The following is a 21,336-nucleotide window of genomic DNA, read 5'->3' as shown; positions in this document are numbered from 1 at the left end:
TGGCTGTGACCATGCCATCCCCAGTGTTACAGCCACAACCTACATACTCAGAAAATGATCTAAAGATAAGCCAAGAGCTGGCCTGCCAAAAAGACTGGGAGCATCCAGGGTGGCTGCTCCATCCTGATGGAAGAAGATTCATGCCAGAAGCTCTGGGAGAGATCTGATTCAAGGACTACATAAAGGTATGCATTTGGGATCCTCTCTAAACTGTCTCAGTTGCTTCTCAGGCACTTTTACATACCCAGGCTTGGACACTGGGTGGCAGATGTCACCCACCGTTGATTGCACTGTGCTTGGGTAAACAACCCCAGAAAGAAAAGGAGCAACCCCAACCACGAGCTCGAGGTAGTAGTCCAGGAGAATTCTGGGAGGTGGACTTTATGGATATCAAACTTAGAAAGTATGGCTACCGATATTTGCTGGTGTTCGTAGACACCTGTTCTGGATGGGTGGAAGCCTTCCCAACAAAGAAGGAAACTGCTGCCACTGTGTGTAAATTATTAGTAACTAAAATTGTCCCTAGATTTGGCCTTCCCACCACCTTGGGGTCCAACAATGGCCCAACATTTATTGCTCAAATTACTAAAGTCTTAGCAATGCTTCTAAATATTAACTGGAAGCTCTTCAGGGCAAGTAGAAAAAATAAACAGAACCCTAAAGGAATTGTTCGTTAAGTTGCATTTAGGACCTGGCGAGAACTGGGTTGATCCTTACTTTACCTTTTGCCCTACTTCAAGTCCGATGCGCTCCCTATGTGAATAGCATGACCCCATTTGAATTTATGTTTGGCAGACCTTCCCCAAATCCTCCCAAGATTGAAAGAAGTAGAAATAATGGAAGTCACTAATCGTTCCCTCATCGAGTGCCTGCAGGCTGTGCAACAGGTGAGAGACAAATCATCTGCTCTGACACCTTCATTTTGGGCCTAACCAAGGGAAAGGGAACAGGCAGCCAACAACGTGCAACCAGGAAACTGGACATGGGTAAAGAAGCACCAACCTGACACCTTAGAACCTAGGTGGACTGGCCCATACCAAGTGATACTTACAACACCAACTGCTGTTAAAATAGTGGGGAGGGGGCCGTGGATTCATCAGTCATAATTTAAAAAAAAAAAAGCCCTCCCTGAGCATATCCTGAAAAGATGGACACCGAGAAAGACGGAAAATCCCTCAAAATTAAGGCTTTACAGAACTTAATTGTTTTTCTCCGAGTATTTCTGACAGCACCCACTGTTTCCCCCAAGCACAAACACATCTGTGGACTGCTATTCTAACCTCCAGCAGACTCAGGTTTACACAGGCACCTCAGGGCCCCTCATGGGGCACAGCCTACCTAGAAGCTGCTGGAGAGAAAGTCGCTCAGTGGGCTACGGGATCCTGCCTTTGGGATGATGTTCCCACTCAGAGAAGACAGTCCACACAGAAGAACACATGGCCAGCCCAAGATGAGACACGACGTCCCTCAAAGACCCATAGCCCTAGAAGGGACAACACTGGAGACACAGTGCGGGAACGGATCCCGCCACACCGAGGCATAGCACTAAGGGGGTGCAGCAGAAGAGTAAGGAGGTGGAGCAACAAGGTCCCCAGGGAATGCTAAAGGAGGACTTTGGGGGCAGGACTTGGTGCCCGCACAGACTGGACTGGAAAACACTGCTAAGGGCCAACAAACAGTCCGTGAACTAACTACGAGCTTTCCTTTCTTGAGGAGTTGTGTTTTCTTTGATGGTCATTGGATTTTGGCTATTTCCTTTCTTTTGGTGCTTGCTTTCGCTCTGTCTTGTGTTTGTGCATGTTATTACCTCTACTGTATGTCTAAAATGAGATGCAGGATGCACAATCTGCCGGAGAGAAAAAGGGGACCAACGCTTCGCGGGAGGGCCACGGGAAAGAGGGAGTTGGGGGGAAAGGGAGTGATGTCAAGAAACCCAGAGACAAGGGAACAACAAGTGGATGCAAATCCGTGGTGAGGGCGATGTAGGAATCCTGGTAGGGCGTGATCAAGGGTGAAGGAACCAAGAGGATTTACTGAAACCCAAATGAAGACTGAGCATGGCAGTGGGCACAAGAGGGAAATGAAAGGGAATAGCAGAGCGACCTAGGAAGCACGGGCCAGTTATAGAGGTCTAAAGAAAGACACGCACAGATGTAAATATATTTATCTGTGAGCATGGGGAAATACACCTATGTCCATATCTTTATAGGTGTCCTATTAAGGTAGCAGATGGCCTTTGGGCCTCCACTCAAGGACTCTCTCATTGCAAGAATACCTTGTTCTATTACATTGGCATTCTATGATGCTCACCTTCCCAACACGTTCCTTGAAGTCTAAGCGGTTGCATAAGCAAATGTGGTCAAGAAAGCTGATGGTGCCCTGCTATCAAAAGATATGGCATCTGAGGTCTTAAAGGCCTGAAGGGTAAGCAAGCGGCCATGTAGCTCAGAAACAACAGAGCCCACATGGAATAAGCATACCAGCCTGTGCGATCACGAGGTATCAAAGGGATCAGCCATCATCAGCACAAAAAAAAATCTCATTGCGAATGAGCAGAAAATGCTGGGTAGACAGCCAAAGCCCATTCGCAGTACACTGGACATTCCCTTAAGTAAAGTCTTGGGGAAGAGACAAGCCTACACAGGGTACTAGACAGCAACTGTGAAACACAACTTTCCTCTAGCTCCTCAATGCTTCCTCTCCCCTCACTATCAGGATCCCAATTATAACTTACAAATCTGACTAGACCAGAGAATGTACACTGGGACAGATAGGAACTAGACACACAGGGAATTCAAGGTGGATGAGCCCTTTAGGACCAGTGTTATGAATGGGGATGCTGGCAGGGTGGAGGGAGGGTAGGCTGGCACCAGGGAACCGATGACAAGGATCTACATAAAACCTCAAAAGAAAAGGGGGTGAAGGGGGACATCAGACAGTGCAAGATATGACAAAATAATAATTAGTAAATAATGAAGGATTGATGAGGAGGGGTAGTGAGAATGGGGGCGGGGGGAATGGGGAGCTGAGGCCAGGGGCTTGGGTGTAGAGAAGATATTTTGAGAATAATGAGGGCAATGAATGTACAAATGTGCCTTATATCAGTGATGTTTGCACGTATTGTGGTTATTGTTGTATGAGCCCCTATAAAAGGAGAGAAAAAAAAGACCCTGGCAGAGGGTTGATGCTAGGATGATCTCAGGCTGGATTAGACCAGCAAAAGCAGGTGCTGCAGTCGCCTCACCCTGTGTCTATTCCTGTGTGGGGCATGAAGCTTAGGGTCCACAGCCCCGGCAGCTGGACAGTGAGAGAGGCGGGGCTCTGAGGTCATTCCACAGGGGGAATGGCCCTCCGGTTCCTGCAGGGCCCACCCTCTTGTGTAGTCCTGCTGTCTGGGGCACCTCTTTCACGGAGCCCACACCAGGGCAGCTCTTCAACTCATGGGGGATTGGCAGGAAGCCTCTGATCATGCAAACACACCACCACCTAGCTGGAGGACCTCGGTGAACAAACCTTGAGGCAGACAACAAGCCCACTAACTGATCCTGTGAGAGATATAATCAGGATCCAGAAACCGGCAACTGGGAGCAAGGGGCAGCATACCTGGGTCCCAGCCCCTCCCACTGCCCTCTGCAAGGAGTGACATTCCAAAGCACAGTGTTTTCCAAAGGCACTGTCAGGACTTTGGAATGGGCAGCTCATTTGTGGACATGGATACTATGTGATCCAGACATACTACCTCCTCTGATCCTGTCAGCCAAGACTAAACACCCTTCCAAGCAGAAAGCCATGCATCCGAACAGTATCCACCAGTCACTCACGTCCACTCCTGCTGCCTCCAAAGAGCTTCCCTGGGTTGGTCAGATCTCTCTGGGGACAGATATCCCTCGGTCCTTGGTTCTGCGTGAGAAAGAATTCATGCCAAAGCCTGGTTTGTGATCCAAGGGAGGTTTAGGAGCGTTAGGGAGGTGTGGTGGGCAACCCTGGTCGATCCTAGTGGCTGAATTGAATATACTTGGCCTAGGTGGGTCGATGCAGGTGCAGCGCCCACCCAGGTGGACCTGCCCTTCCTGGCCGGAAACCTGGACCTCTGAGCACGCACAGTGTGCCACTCCTTCCTGGGCCGCTAACTGGGCCATCTGAGCATGTGTAATGGACACCCCAGTCCCTATGCTAGCTACCTAACATTTCCATCCTGAAGAGATGTGGACCCAAATCTTTGGGGTACTGGGCGACGACATCTCTAGCTACTTCCTGCTGGCAAAAAGGGCGAAGTGGGGCTTTGGGTCCACACCCTTCCTGCTCTGCTGGGAGGGGTTGTCCATTCAGCGCTAGATTGGATAAGGTTGAAGTGGTCCAGGAGATGGTGGTCCTGGAGTTGGCACAATTGGATTAGGGGCTTTGGTAACTTGAGAACTTCTGGAAAAACCAACAAACGCACAAAAGGGTGAACAGTTTAACTGAGACAAGGCTAGGATTGTGAGGTGGGAGTCCCTTGAAAGTAGGTGAGTATCACAGGAAGTAAGTAAAAAGTCTTAGGATTACCAGGCCTGTGTGTTTGTTCATTCTAAGTACCGGCACAGGGGTAAAAGCATTCACAATTTCCCCTAGCGGGGTCCAGGGTTTGGGCACTACTGGGTGCAGTGGGATCACCGCTTCACTTATGATCCTAAGGCATTGGCCCCTCTGATAAGAACCATCCTTCTTTTTAACCCTATAACGCCTCACTTTTAAATTTTTGGGCAAAAAAAATTTCGTTTTGATTCATTACTTTCATAGTTATCAATATATATACATTTATATTCATTTGATTAAATGTTAGGGAAAGGTCATGCTCGGTGTTATAGGGTTAAATTGTAATATTGGGATGCTACAGGCGGATTCAACAGGGATCAAAAGTAGAGTAACTGCCTGTGTCATTTTTAATTTTCTCGGGTTCCATTTGAGTAAAAGGCTTGTAAGTTACCCGGGGACCAAGTGCCCCTGGTGCCTCTACTAGGGGTAGAATGTTCAGGGAGGGTTCAGGGGTGGGACAATAGTGACCTGAAGTCCAGGATCCCTTAGGGCAGGAGTCCTCAAATTGTTTACACAGGGGGCCAGTTCATTGTCTCTCCGACCGTTGGAGGGCCAGACTATGGTTTTCAAAAAACCTATGGACAAATTCCTATGCACACTGCACGAGTCGGCTGCTAAGCAGGACAGGCAGTGGCAGCAAAAACACCCCGAGGGTGGGATAAATGGCATCGCGCCACATGTGCCCCATGGACCACAGTTTGAGGACGCCAGCCTTAGGGGTTCCTGGGTGCACTGGGGATGAAGGTCTCCTACTGCTCCTCGAGAGGAGAAATGCTCTAAGTTCTGGCATCTCCGCCCACTTTCCCGGCACTCTACCGAACTGTTCCCGGTGAATCACGGTTGGAAGGGAAAGCGTACCCTTCTCTGCCCACCATTCTCCTTTCTCAAAACGATACTGTGGCCAAATAGAGTTGCAAAGTGAATCTATCAGCTTTTGTTTGCCCAGCCTCTCTGTATCAACTCTATCCCAATTGGACACGATTCATGCAAGGGGGCAATTCCTGAGCATCAAGCTGCTAAGTCCCATCTAGAAAGCACAAAACAAGGAGGCGATTGACAGCTTGCTGCCTCCAGGTCAATAACCCCCACTTGAGAGCACACCCCTGGGTTGCCCTGAATCTCATGCCTCAGCCCGAGGGAAGGGGTCAAGGACTAGTCGCCGAGGGCGACCTTTGGGTCCAACCATTTTTCTGGACAACAGGCTAGGAGGACCACTGCTTGGGATGGCCCCAAGGCCCTCCAAGACGCCTGCTGGCGGGGCTGATGCTCAAATCTCTCAAGGGAAGGGACACGTGGCAGCTCAGGGAACCTTAAGGGAAATTGGAATTTCTGGCTGGAACATCATGGCAGAGGAGCTGTGTATTAAGTAAGAGCTGTCCCCAAAAGTGCCTGAAGCAGCATCGCTGAAAGCCTAAATAACAGTGACTCCGCCTAGGCTTCCGAACGCCATTGGCCTAAGCCTGGGCCACGGAAAAGCAGCCTGTAAGAAGGAACAAACCAAATCTGGAAGAACACTAGCCCTATAACGCCTCAAGTTTTAAATTTTGGAAATATATTTTTTTGGTTTTTATTATTTACTTTCATAGTTATCAATATATATGACATTCAAAATATATTTTAAAAGCATAAAATTTTCAGTGTTTTTGAAATGTGACCAAATTGTCACATTTATAATTTGGGTACCAGATACGTTTTCATTAAGAATTATGACAATTTTGTGCTTGGCGTTATAGGGCTAGAGCAGCTTGTTTGAAAAACCAGGAGAAAGGCAAAGGGAATGGAGGGGAAAAGGGAAACTTTGGGCTCCCGGGACCAGGCAGGGCTAACTCCCAGGCCTCTTCACCCAGCTCCCTAGGCAGCGCCCTTCCACATGTGGACTGGTGGGTGCCATCTTGGCCATGGTCACAGATCTTGTTACCTCTCGGCTACAATAGCGACTGTGTAGGATCTCTGGGAAAAGCTGAAACAGCTTTGACAAGAGTGAAGCCATTTGGGGCTGACAGAAGCCACCATGAAAAGAAAATAAAGTAGCTAGGAAGTGTAAATGAACTAGCTGATATTGGGGAGGTAGGCTGTGCAGACGTCGCCCAAGGGAATGTCATGAAGGAAATGGGTGTTCAGAAGGCTTGCGAGAACGACCAGAGCAGTTTTGGTTCAACTAAGAATGGCTAACCCTAATACCCCGCTTCTCACTCGCCTAGTCCTGAGGAAGTATCCATGTACCTACTATACAAAACAGTGACATTGGAAAAATCAGTGCCTTGAAAAGCCCAGGAGAGGCGGACGAGCCACCACTAGAGAGAACGGGCCTAGTCCTCGCCTAGAAAAATCGAAGCTACAGACAATAATGCTCGAAGCTGAATAAAGGTGTCCAGGCTCTGTTTCACTTGACCCCAAAGAGCCCATGCTCACTCTCCATGTAGGGAGCCAGCCAGTAAATTTCTAGGTGGACAAAGGGGTCACCTTCTTGGTTTCAGAAAAGACTACAGGTGCCTTGTCAAAAGGAAAGGCTTTCATTACAGGGGCCCCAGGGCAGACCCAAGCACACCCATGGACAACGGCCAGAATAACAGATTTAGCACAAGAGACAGTTACACGCTCACCCTGGTAATGCCTCAATGCCCCTTTCCCCTAATTGATCGTGACTTATTATGAAAAGTGGCAGCCATAATTACTTTCTCATCTGCTACAACCACCTTAACCCTTGAACTTGAAAAGCCAAAAGTTTTGCTCACCACTCCAATGTCAGAGTGATATGTGTTTTATCAAGGAGCAGAAGAGACCTCCTCAAAGGAACTTCTTGATAAATCACTAAAAGATATTCCTTTTGTTTGGGCAGAGAACAACCTGCCAGACCTTTCTGAACTTCAGGTGCCTGGGGTCGTACAACTTCTGAGCTCAGCTACACTGGTGTGTCAAGCTAACCCTACTCCCTGGATAGCAAAAGTGGCTATTTCTGTTCCCATTTGCAGACTAAAGAGGACAGGCATTTGGGTCCTCTGCAAGTCCACATGGAATGCTCCCTTGCTGCCAATGCAGAAGCCGGGAACTGAGGACTTCCAACCGGTGCAGGATCTCAGAGAGGCAAATGAGAGGATAGAAACTGGCCACCCCACGTGCCAAACCCCGAGACCCTCCTGAGTACTATCCCGTCAAACTGAATTTGTTATACTGTTTTGGACTTAAAGGATGCTTTGTTCTCCATACCCATGTCCCCTGCACATCAACCCAGTGAAGACTTACAGGGACACAAGGAGGAACACCCCCAAACCACCTTGCTCCAGTATGCAGATGACCTCCTCCTGGCCTCCGAAACCCTGGAGGAATGCCAACGGGCTACCAAGGACCTGATAATAGTCCTTGGCCCATTGGGGTACAGGGTATCTGCAAGAAAGGCTCAACTGTGTGTCCATAAAGCTGTATACCTAGGCTACCAACTGGAGGAGGGAAAACGGACCTTGTCCCCCAGCTGCATTGAGGCGATCCTCAAAATCCAGTCCCTGAGACTAACAGGCAGTTGCAAGAGTTTCTAGGAGCTGTGGGGTACTGTCCTTTGTGGAATTTGGGATTTGCAAAAACAACGAAACCCCTATATGCAAGTACTGGGGAAAGGAAAAAGAACTTAAATGGACTGAAGTAGAACAACAAGCGTTTGGATCCTTTTAAAAGTCGCTCATATGGGCAACCTCTCTTGCCCTACTAGACATAGTAAAGCCCTTCCAATTGTCTATGTGAGGCCAGAGGCACAGCTAAAGAAGTGCTAACTGAGAACTTGCGGCCATGGAAGAGACCTGTGGCCTATCTTTCAAAGAAACTGGACTCTGTAGCTGCAGGATGGCTGAGCTGCATGCGAGCTGAGGCTGCCACGGCCATCCTAGTCATAGAAGCTAGGAAGCTTACACTGGGACAGGATATTGCTGTGGTAGGGGGACCTATGGTTGAACCACGCCTAACCAGTCCCCCGGACCGGTGGATCTCGAATGCCAGGACTATACCACAAATCCCCAAGGTAGTGGCTGTGACCATGCCATCCCCAGTGTTACAGCCACAACCTACATACTCAGAAAATGATCTAAAGATAAGCCAAGAGCTGGCCTGCCAAAAAGACTGGGAGCATCCAGGGTGGCTGCTCCATCCTGATGGAAGAAGATTCATGCCAGAAGCTCTGGGAGAGATCTGATTCAAGGACTACATAAAGGTATGCATTTGGGATCCTCTCTAAACTGTCTCAGTTGCTTCTCAGGCACTTTTACATACCCAGGCTTGGACACTGGGTGGCAGATGTCACCCACCGTTGATTGCACTGTGCTTGGGTAAACAACCCCAGAAAGAAAAGGAGCAACCCCAACCACGAGCTCGAGGTAGTAGTCCAGGAGAATTCTGGGAGGTGGACTTTATGGATATCAAACTTAGAAAGTATGGCTACCGATATTTGCTGGTGTTCGTAGACACCTGTTCTGGATGGGTGGAAGCCTTCCCAACAAAGAAGGAAACTGCTGCCACTGTGTGTAAATTATTAGTAACTAAAATTGTCCCTAGATTTGGCCTTCCCACCACCTTGGGGTCCAACAATGGCCCAACATTTATTGCTCAAATTACTAAAGTCTTAGCAATGCTTCTAAATATTAACTGGAAGCTCTTCAGGGCAAGTAGAAAAAATAAACAGAACCCTAAAGGAATTGTTCGTTAAGTTGCATTTAGGACCTGGCGAGAACTGGGTTGATCCTTACTTTACCTTTTGCCCTACTTCAAGTCCGATGCGCTCCCTATGTGAATAGCATGACCCCATTTGAATTTATGTTTGGCAGACCTTCCCCAAATCCTCCCAAGATTGAAAGAAGTAGAAATAATGGAAGTCACTAATCGTTCCCTCATCGAGTGCCTGCAGGCTGTGCAACAGGTGAGAGACAAATCATCTGCTCTGACACCTTCATTTTGGGCCTAACCAAGGGAAAGGGAACAGGCAGCCAACAACGTGCAACCAGGAAACTGGACATGGGTAAAGAAGCACCAACCTGACACCTTAGAACCTAGGTGGACTGGCCCATACCAAGTGATACTTACAACACCAACTGCTGTTAAAATAGTGGGGAGGGGGCCGTGTATTCCTCAGTCATAATTTTTTAAAAAAAAGCCCTCCCTGAGCATATCCTGAAAAGATGGACACCGAGAAAGACGGAAAATCCCTCAAAATTAAGGCTTTACAGAACTTAATTGTTTTTCTCTGAGTATTGCTGACAACACCCAGTGTTTCCCCCAAGCACAAACACATCTGTGGACTGCTATTCTAACCTCCAGCAGTGAATATGTAACCTCTTATACTGGGTATGACCCCCTGTTTTCATTTTGATTTGTTTGATTTGCTAGGAAAGAATTGGCATTCTGGATCCTTTAAAGGTAAAGGGCACAATGGGACCTATACTCGAATCCCGTCCTATTGGTGCGGAATACCCTCTATAGAAAGAACGCTCCAAACAAACCATGTCTATATATGCCCGGCTCATGGACTCCCTAACTGCCAAGGGGAGGGACATTACCATTGCGCAGCTTGGGGTTGTGAAACCATCATTTTCAGGGTGGAAACTTGTTAAAGATGACCCTATTATTTTTACAAGAATGAGACTCAAGTCGGAAGGGTTTGATCCCACTACGTGTATGGTTTCCAAATATAACCCAATAAGAATTGGATTCAAGCGTTATTGGGTTCACCGGGAAAACATGGGGAATTCAACATTATGTAAATGATAGAGATCCCGGGAAACCTTTTCTATCCAGCAAAGTAAAATATGGCAACCTGCCATCCGTACAAAGGCCCAAACCTCGGGATAAATCCTGAAGAGCTACAGCTGGTGTCATTAAGATTCCTTTGCCGCACCCTCCAGACTCTCCAGTAACTTTCCCGTTCACTGCCAGCCCAACTCACAGGGCCTTTCTCATTCAGGAGCCACCTCAAGGTTCTGTGTTTGATTCTCGGGATGCTGTATTCCAATTTATGAACTCAAATCCTCACCTCACAGCTGATTGTTGGCTTTGTCTGAACGCTGCTTCCCCTTACTATGTAGGCACAGGTACAAATAGCACTATTGGTACAGAGTGTAATCCAATTAGAAATGTTAGTAAAAAGGATTACACGAAGCAGCAGTCTATAGGTGATGTTAGTATGGACTCAAGTCTAAGCTCACTTTAAAAGATTTGCAAGGGCAAGACTGTGTTTTTATTCATCTAAGTATCCCTTTAATATATCAAGATATCGAGATTTTTGCCTTCAAGCTGTTCCCATTGAACCAAATGTTGATCCTAATTTGTTATCTGCTCCAATGAGTACTTGCTTTACTTGTTCCACAGGATGAACACCCTGTCTCTTTTCCCCGGGTATTTGTGTGCTAGTGCATGTTACTCCTCAAGTGTACCTGTGTTCTGGTGAAGGAGGTGTAGGGATAACTTTGGAATTTCCGGATGAGTTCAAAGAGCCCCAGTATTGGTCCCACTGGTAACAGGGCTTGGGATTATGGGATTAGCTGCAGTCGGGTCAGTTGCTTTAATACAAGGAAACTTAAACTATCAGACTCTTAGTCAGCAAATTGCTTTAGATCTACAGGGATTAAAAAAAACCTGTCTCCCATTTAGAAAGATCCCTAGACTCCCTTGTAGCAGTTGTGTTGTAAACCCGCCGAGGGCTTGACTTGCTCTTTTGGAAACAAGGAATGCTGTGCACAGCATTGGGAGAAACTAATTCTATGCAAAGCATTCGGGAATCAATAAAGATAGATGAGCCCTGGTTAGGAAAGGATTAGAACAAAGAGTCAAGAAAAGAAATGGAGGAACCAATTGGTTTGAAAAGCTACTTAATTGGTCAGCCTGGCTAACTACCCTATGAACGGCCCTAGCCGGCCCCTAATCCTCCTCCTGCTAAGCCTCACATTTGGCCCAGTAATAACCAATAAGCTAGTGGCATTCCTTACACAGAAAGTACAAGCCACAAAACTCTTAGTGCTGAGCCCACCATACACTGGGCTGGCTACCGAAGATTCAATGATTTGAACTTGGCTAAGAACAGGAGAGTATATAGCAGCTCTGGGCAAAGCTTAAGTAGCCTTGACAAGAGAAGTCATTTTGAGCTTTCAGAAGCCATTATGAATGGTAAATAAACTAGCTATGAACTGCCAATGAACTAGCTGATACTGGGGAGTTAGGCTGTGCAGACATAGCCCAAGGGAACGTACAGAAGGAAATGGATGTTCAGAAGGCTTTCGAGAACGACCAGAGCAGTTTTGGTTCAACTAAGAATGGCTAACCACAATACCTCGCTTCTGAGCTCTGCCTGCTTGCACACCTGCACATTGCAAAAGTATAAAAACCTTTGGAAAATTAGACTGGGGGGCCGCTCAGTCTCCCCTCAAGAGAGCTGATGGTCTGGTCCCTGAGCAGGAAATGAAACTTGTTCTGCTGAACTTTCCGGCAGTCTGGGCGGTTTGCTGTCTGGGAATGGAGTGTAGCTACAACAGACACAGGTGGTGCCATTCTGCCTGTGAGTGGAGTCACGTGGCTGGGAAAATGGAGGCCCCAGGTTGCGGCCTAGCCGAAAGCCAGCCTGGAGCCGGCCACCCAGCCAGAGTCCTGCCCAAACCAACAGGGTGGACGCAGGCGCCCCCAGGCCTGCTGTTTGCCGGAGCCGCGGCACAACACTGTTTCCCAGTCTTGGCACAACAGACTCCATTTTGAGTCCTGCACCTCCATCTTAGCTCTCAAGGCTGACCCCTAACCGACCTCCCCTCCCCAGCTCAACCCCAAATTCCTGGAACCAGCTCGTCACAAAGCCAGAATGTTTTCTGAAGATATGGTCACTCCACGCGTCCCTGACATATAGGTAAGATTAACGACCTTCTCCCTTCTGAAGCACCTGTGTGCGCAGATCCTCCCCAGCTTTGATCCTCCCCAGCTGTGCCTGCCAGCAGTGGGCATAAAAACGCTGCCAGGATTTTTTCCCCCTGCGCGGCTTCAATAGCTCAATACCCTGAGTTGCTGAACCTGCCCGCAAGCTTCTCAATAAAGCCTGCTTCTAAAACTTCGTTAATTGCATCTTTGATTCTGTTTTCACGTCCAAATAAACCTTATACACTGAGCCTCGAGAAGGCTTTTGGAGTCAAAATCCTCCCAGCCTCCAGGCAGCAGCGTCCCAGCCCCCTCACAAATGCAGCCCGGGAAGGCAGGCGAGTTCCTGGGAAAGCAGGCACGTCAAGTCCCGCACACCAGCAAGAAACGGCGCAAAGACGGACACCAGGAAGAAACGGCGCAAAGACGGACACCAGCAAGAAACGGCACAAAGACGAACACCGTGAATTCAACCCAACAATTCTCCCGAGGGTGGTGAGGTAAAAGGAGCCCAGAGGGGCCCCCAATCCGTGAGACCAACATGGGAGGGCCCACTCCTGGGGCCGGCTTACCTCATAGCTCCAAATCACACAGCACCGCTTCTTTTCGACCTCTCCGGGGACAGGTGTGCCTCGGTCCATGGCTCCACGCGAGAAACAGCTCACGGCGAGGCCTGGTTTGGGATCCCCGTGAGTTTTATGAGCGGTTAGGGAGGCGTGGTCGATGACGTGGGTCGACCCCATTGGCTGAATTGTTGAATTGAATTCACCTGGCCTAGGTGAGCCAATGCAGGTACAGCCCCACCCAGGCATAGCTCCCCCTCCTGGCTGGAAACCTGAACTGCTGAGCATGCAGTGAGCCACTGCTTCATGAGCCGGTAGCTCGGACCTCTGAGCATGTGTAATAGGCCTGCCAGTCCCTATGCTAGCTCCCTAACAGGTTTTCCAGCCAAAGGTCTGCCTTCTGGAGCTGTTCTACAGAAAGCACTTAGTTCCTGACCCTTATGCATTCGGGGTAATGGATGCCCTCGCTTCCGTGCTTGCTTCTATTTCATTCTGGAATGGTCCTTGTTTCACAGGTCAGCGAGGTCAGGAATTCTGGGCTGGTTGGCTACCAAGCACAAAAAACATAGCCAACAGATTGAAATCTCAACCCCTATATTGGTTTATTATCGACCACACAAACTTGTCTTCTGGAACTTCCCTCCTAAATTTCTGAACCCTTGAACTCCTTGACACATGTACTTGGAAAGCAAGGATTCCAAACTCTGATCACCATATCTGACTGCTCCTCCAGTCCCTCTGCACTGTCAACCAGCAAAGTCGGGCCTCTCCATTTCTCAGAAGCTGCAGATTGTTACGTGACATCACCCTGTGTTTAAATGTTAGTGATTATGCCATTTAAGAAACAAATGTGTGAGCCAACTGGGGGCAAACAAGACTCGTTTCAAACACCAGCTCTGTCTCCTCTAAGGGCCCGTGTACAACTGCGACAACACAACAGTGGGTCCTGCTGGGTCTCCATTAGCATCTGGGAGGAAGGTTATTTATTACAGGGAATCCTACCTTTGTCCCTTGGTGTTAATGGCAGACTCACTGGGTGACGGATTGTGTCTGACACGCACCACGTTTGCCGCAGCAAACACCAACACTTTGTCAAACTCCGTTTGGTATTGCTCCATCCCTCCATTATTCTCCCTAATCACAAAAATAATTAACACATTCATATAAAAGCACAGGATGAGGATAGCTTTAATTTATGCATCTAGTTCAGGGTCATCCCTCTTATCAAGATATGACAATCTAATGAGGCTTAATTAAAAGTAGCAGTGAAGCAATTTAGGAAACTGAGGGATTGTCACGAGTCCTGGTTGTGACAGCATGTTCTGTGCACCATGGAAGATAACAGATTTGTCTTCTGTGGTATCTCATATCCATCATCCCCAAACTACCTGCTCTTAGGGGTAGAGAGAGCGAGCTTGTCTTTGAAAAAAGTGCCTGGGTTTGGTAGCTGCTCACAGGATGGCAGGTGTAATGTATTATGAGAACTTAACAAGGCTCTGAGAAGATGGCTATTGGAAGGTCTGGCTGGAGGGCAAGGCCATGGCCCTGAAGGATTCAGGATCCAGAAGTCAAGTCAGAACTGGATGCCAGAGACTTTCTCAATCCAGCCCTCTTTGCCACTCCCCTAAGGCCAATCCATTTCTAAGGGTTATGGATTCTACTTCAGAATCTTTCTCAAACCCAGGGCCCTCTTCACCATTGTTGTCTAGACCTGGTCACCTCTTGCCTTATAAATACAAATATGGGTTTATTGTAAGTCTGGGTCTGTTAGGTTTCTCGGGTGGGAAATGTCTCGGTCCTTGGCTACACACTGGAAAGAAATTCACACCAAAGCCTGGGTGGTAATCCGAGTGGGTTTATAGACATGAGAGAAGAAGGTTCCGGCGTTACACTAAACTGAACACGGGCACCCTCATGACACTGCACACTCAGCCCTGCTGAGTGGAAGGCAGAGAAGCAGCTGAAGGGAAGGGGCGGTGGTCTCCAGATTCCAGCCTTGTAAGGGCTTTCAGCTGGGAGGCATCAATTAAGCTCTCCTGGCTTGGGCTTAGCCCGCATTGGCTTCCAACCTCCTGTAGGGGGCCCCCTAAGCATGGAGAGGAACAACCCCTTGTCTTGCTACCTAACCGGTCTACATTCCTGCATGGCTACATTGAGATGGAACTAGCCCCTTTAGACAGCCTGAGGGGTTCACCAGGAGACACGGGCCCCAGTGTTCCCTGTGACCACCTTAAACCTTAAACTACTGTTGGAGTTTATATTACCTGTGTGGGTCTGTGGGCATGGGACGTTTCCATGCCAGAGACCTGAAGTTACACAAATAGGCATCCAGAACAGAACTCATACAGGCTCTAATAAGATGCTCGGATGCTTCTCGCTAGGATGAGAATTTAACGAAGTGTGTGAGCAGTTCAGATCTTGTAAGGGAGAACAGGTCAGTAGGGTATCCAGAGAAGAGAGCAAAGGTCAGGGGAAAGGGAGGGGGCCCACAGACATCTGTGCTCTGTGTTTGGCCACAAGACAAGAAACCGGGTCTCCTTGCAAAAGAGAGCAGAGCAGCAAGTCCCTCAGAACTACGACATTTTTAAACATGACCTATACAACACTCGGCTCTGGGAGGCGCCTTGGAAAACCATAAAAGCCCTAAAAGAGGGGCAAGGAGGAAGCCCAAGTCTTTGATTTTCCCTGCTGTGCTTTCAGTGTTGAAATGTCTGTGCACGGAGCCTTTGAAATTTCAGAATCAGAGAGTGGATTCACAAGCCAAGCTCCTGCTTTATTCTTCAATGCATTTTGGCCCAGCTTCTCCTTGGTGAGACATGTAACAGAAATTCTGGACTTAGGGGCCACTTGGTCCTTGGACACTAGGAGATTTCAGTGGAATCTGAAACAGGGCTCTAACCACCAGCTGGACTGGCCTAGGAAGCCCAAGTATTCATTCTCCCAAACACCAACCTCCCGTTGCTCTTCATCTGCCTGCACCTTGTTCAGCTTTAGTTGTCCGTGGAAGCGTTTGGCACCCATCTGATGCTTCGGAACCCAGAAAGGAGGAAAGGTAAAACTGGGATTCAAATGAAACAGACTTAAGCAGGACCATAGCCAAGATGTGCCCAGGGCTCCTCGCAGCATTTGTCACCTTCATTTCCCTCTTCGGACTCAGACGTGGCAAGGTTCAGAAACAAGCTTTACCAGAAAGAACAGCTGTGAACCCAGCCTGCTTCCAAGTGAGAAAAAGCCCTTTACACATGAGTTCCTGAGGTCAGCCCAGCCCTGTGCGTCCCCACCCCTCCCAGAGTCCCTGGCTCTCTGGCGAAGCATTAAAGCAAGTGGAAGCAGAGATTTGCTCAGAATAAAAAAATCGTTTTTCACAATAGCACGGCACGTTCTGGATGGCAATCACGGCTGCACAAACCATATCCGTCCTCCAGCCATAATGTTGGTGCCTCAGTGACCATGCACATACATTGTGTGGCGAGATTCAGAGCCTGTTCCATTTGTGGTCAATTGTTTCCTCCCTCTCCATACTTTGCACTTAGGAGACATGCTCTCTGGAAGTGGTTGAGGCTTGTCTTGTCACCAATAATCATCTCCTACACCTTCTTTAAAAGTCACTAATTTGATGTGTTCACTCAAAGAAATGCCAATAATATGAGGTTTCAGAGGAGAGCTCCTAGAGCTCCCCCAGACAACAAGGAGGCCGAGTGTCACCGTCATTATCCTGAGCTGGGAGGGGGCACTAGTGTTCTGGAAGCTGGGGATCCGTCACTGCCTGCCCACCGCACAGACAGAGCAGGTGCTGGTTATAATTGCTTCTAGATGTCTTGCCATGCTGAGTTGAAAGTCAAACCCGTAAACGCTGCCCGACTACAATAACACTGGAGTACACAGACATTTCTGCATCATTGCTGGGTGAAAATATACTGAGTGGAGTTGGATGAGATGGCAGCAAGTGCCTAAGGAGGGGATGCTGTGGGAATACCAACAAGATGACTGTCAGTCGCCGTTTCCTCCTCTCGTCTGCTTTTCCCCCCCTTTCTTTCAGGCCCAAAAGACATGACAGATATGTAAGCAAACAAATTTGTTCATTTTTAGAGAAGTCTCCCACCCCACCCCACCCCACCCCCATCCAACTCTGGCCTCCTTTGAGCAAGCCAGTAGAACTTTTTTTTTTTTTTTAAACCTGGCTTCTGCTATGGCAATTTCCGGAGTTGCTATGTGGCTGTGTTTAAAAGTCGCCTTTGGGATCCAGAGCACAATCCTTGTCACAAAGGCATTCTCCCAGTCCCAAATAGCAATGCGACCTCCTTTCAGAAGGTTGTTCTTGCTTCTGTAGACCCAGAAAGGAGTTCAAGCTGTTGATCTTGACCGTGGTTGTCGAGTCAGCCTCTCATGGACACCTCATGGGAAGCGGAGCAAACTATGCCAGTCTGTGCTATCACCAGGGCTGGGAAGGGAAGCCAACTGTGGAGGGCCATAGGTCGATGTGTGGATGGAGATAATCAGGTCTTTCGTCCTTATTCTATTTCAGTCTGGAAACATCCCTGAAGCCTGCTCAGTGTCATAGCAACACACAAACTTTCACTGACAGTCTGGGGCACATTGGCTGCAAATCGAACCCGGGTCTTCCCGGTGAAAGACGATGAGAGATCTACCACTGAAGCACCGTGGCCCTCACCTCAAACCAGGGCAGTCATTTCCCACAGATCTACCAGAGTTCAAACCACACCACAATGCGTGATGACTAAGATTGCCACCAGAATCTGATACTGATGCAGAAAAAAACCTAACTACCATTTTATTGACTCCCACTCATACCGGCCCAATAGGACAAAGAACTGCCCCTTTGGGGTTTTGAGACTTTAAATCCTTACAGTAGCGGTTCTCAACCTGTGGGTCGCGACCCCTCTGGGGATCAAATAACCCTTTCACAGGGGTCAACCATTTCATAACAATAGCAAAATTACAGTTATGAAGTAGCAATGAAAATAATTTTATGGTTGCAGGTGACCACAACATGAACTGTATTAAAGGGTGGGGGCATTATGAAGGTTGAGAACCACTGCCTTACAGAAATAGACAACCTCATATTTCTCCCACGGACGGGCTAGTCAGTTCAAACCCCCGACCTTGCTATTAGCAGCTTAATGCACAGTCCACTACACCACCTGGGCTCCTAATGCTATAATAAGAGATACTATTGTTAGATCTCTCCTGGGAGAGATATACCTCAGGCCTTGGCTTCGCGCGAGAAAGAATTCAATTCGAAGCCTGGATTGTGATCCAAGTGGGTTTTTTGAGAGAAGAAGTTTCAGGTTTACACAGGCACCTCAGGGCCCCTCACGGGGCACAGCCTACCTAGAAGCTGCTGGAGAGAAAGTCACTCAGTGGGCTCCGGGATCCTGCCTTTTTTTCTTTTTTTAAAAATCGTTTTATTAGGGGCTCATACAACTCTTATCACAATCCATATATACATCAATTGTGTAAAGCACATTTGTACATTCATTGCCCTCATTATTCTCAAAACATTTGCTCTCCACTTAAGCCCCTGGCATCAAGTCCTCATTTCTCCCCTCCCTCCCCGCTCCCCCATCCCTAAAGAAACCTTGATAATTTGTGAGTGGTGATACTGAGAGGGTTGTGGGAGGGTGGATTGGAAAGAGGGAACTGATTACAAGTATCTACATGTGACCTCCTCTCTGGGGGACGGACAACAGAAAAGTGGGTGAAGGGAGACATCGGAGCGGTCAAGATCCTGCCTTTTCAATTCCTCCATAGGGAGGCATGGTTGACGGTCATGGTCAACCCCAATGGCTGGATTGAATTCACCTGGCCCAGATGGGCCAATCCAGGTGTAATGCCCACCTAGGTGTACCACCCCTTCCTGGCCGGAAGTTTGAACCTGAGCATATGTAATGGATGACCCAGTCCCTATGCTAAACCACCTAATAGTATTTGCAAGATGCCAAGCACCGTTCTAAGCTTTTTGTGTATAATAATTCAATTATTCCACTTAACAAGCCTATGTGTGGACTCTATTTGGCCTCCTTTTACAGATGAAAAATCAGTGGCACAGAATGATAAAGTCATGAGCCTAGGACCACACAGTGAGGAAGTGGGAAGGAGAGATTTGCACCCAGGCTGCAGAGCCCATGCCTTGGGTGCCTACAGCTGCCATGTAGGACACAGAAAAGCATGGAGCAGACTCGGCGTAAGATATTAGGGAGGTGGGAGGACTGTAGCATGAATGTATGTGCTATGACTTCATGAGAGTAGCTGCTACTCAGATCCAGAAGAGAATACAAGCCTTTTGCAAAAATTATTTTTGCCAAGAGAGGGTGGAAAACTGCATCTTGTGCGAAATCCCCCCAACCTGCACATGTGCATAGCTATTTCAGAAGGTTCCAAACAATGTGTGCTGTGCGGCAAACCAAACTGAGCTCAGGGGGAGCTGGGCTGTGCGTTATGTTAGCCAGAAAGTGAGCAGTTTGAACTCACCAGCCACCACTCCAAGGGAGAAAGAGGAGGCTTTCTGCTCCCATGGACTTACAGCCTTCGAAGTGGCAGGGAGCATTTCCATGCGTCCTATGATTAGGATCTCAGAGGGTGAGGGTGGAGTTGGTTGAGACCTGTCTTCAGGGCATTTCCCAGAAGGGCTTCCTGCAGTGGCTCTGCCTTCAGGAATGTCTGATGACCTTGAGGGCAGCAAAGTCCTAAACACACTCAAGCAGTGGTTCTCAACCTTCCTAATACAGGTCCTCTTGTTGTGGTGATGCCCCCCTCCCCCAACCATTAAATGATTTTCTTGCTACTTCATCACTGTAATTTTGCTACAGTTATGAATTGGGTGAGCCCTGTGAAAGGGTCATATGACTCCCAAAGGGGTCGCAACCCACAGGTTGAGAACCACTGCACTAAGGGTTCCCCTCCCAGGCAGCCCTACCAGTGTCTGGTGTGCATAGTTCTGTGAGGTGAGAGAAATGGACTTAGTTTCTGCTTCTGGTGACAGTTGATGTGGGTGGGCTTTCTCCCTATGTCAAATCCCTCTCAAGCCATTTGTCACCACAACAGAGGGAGCCATGCACAAAAAAGCAAGAAGAGGATGCAGCACAGCAGGACAGCAAGCAGAACAAAGATTGAATAAGCACAATTCACTTCAATCATGAATCGGGTGCCCTTGAGATGTGAGGAAGACCCCAGTCTAGTGACATTAGATCAGGTTTAGGGATTGAGTGAAGCGACCCCTCTTGGCTCCCCTCAGCCCCTATTTTGCTTTCCCATTGATCCTGACCCTTGCATCGTGATTGGTCCTTATTCCAGCATGATGGTTGGTTTCATAACCACGGCATATGGGAATGTGTTAGTCGATAGGTTATACAGGCACAGCCTCTGGAATGGGTAAGTGAGGAGGCGATTTGGGCTCGCTCATGCAGACCTCTAGTTGTCCTTGACATGACTGGTAGAATGGATCATGTGAAGTGATTTGAGATCGGCGTTGAGATCTCATAGGTCATGCAGACTTCTAGCTGATCCTGGCAGTACCCTATTTTAAGGAAACAGAATGTTTGGCGTTTAAGTCGTATTTGAGCTTAAATTTTGAGCAATAGGCTGTGGCTCACAGTGAGAGTCTATGTGGAGACCCTACATCCATTTTGAGGGGCCACAGATTCAGCCGCCATTGAGTTCTTTCCTACTCTGACTGGCAGTGGAAAGCTTGTCCCTCAGGCAGTGTGCTTGCGTCCACTCCCCGAGCCACACTCAACGATATACGGTAGTGTGCACATCCCAATGAAGGTCCCGCTCATGCTCTCACAGGCCCTCCTGAAACTCCAGGAATTGATCTGTCTTCAGTCACAATTTTGTGACAAAGTTGTTTGTTTTCTATGTCTTATTTAAGTTTTCAGGAGCCCAGGTGGTAATGCTGGATAGTGTTGGACTATTAAGAGCAAGGTCGCTGGTTCAAAGCCACTAGTCATTCCACAGGAGAAAGATGAGGTTATTGCTTCCTGTAAAGGTAGCAACTTCAGGATCCCTACACAGAGTCACTATGAGTCAGAGTCAGCAGGACAGAATGGGTGTCATTTTATTTAAGTCACTGTGGCTGTGGGTCCTTCCAACACCATTGTGGCCTCATGCGGATGCTCTCCTTCATCCAGAACAGCAGTTTGTGCCTTTTTCTTGTGTAAAACTTAGCAAAGGAGTTCCTAATAAAATATAGTTGGATTGGGAGTCTTTTTCCCCTAAAAACAAAGTAAATACAAAAATAGAAACGAGACTATGGTGCTAATAACCAGTTGGAGAGTTGAGAGAGCTGAACTCTCAATCCTGATAG

Source organism: Tenrec ecaudatus, chromosome 13 (assembly GCF_050624435.1).
Source record: "Tenrec ecaudatus isolate mTenEca1 chromosome 13, mTenEca1.hap1, whole genome shotgun sequence".
NCBI classification, from domain to species: Eukaryota; Metazoa; Chordata; class Mammalia; order Afrosoricida; family Tenrecidae; genus Tenrec; species Tenrec ecaudatus.
The sequence above is the reverse complement of the archived record's forward strand: the minus strand, read 5'-3'. Positions refer to the sequence as shown.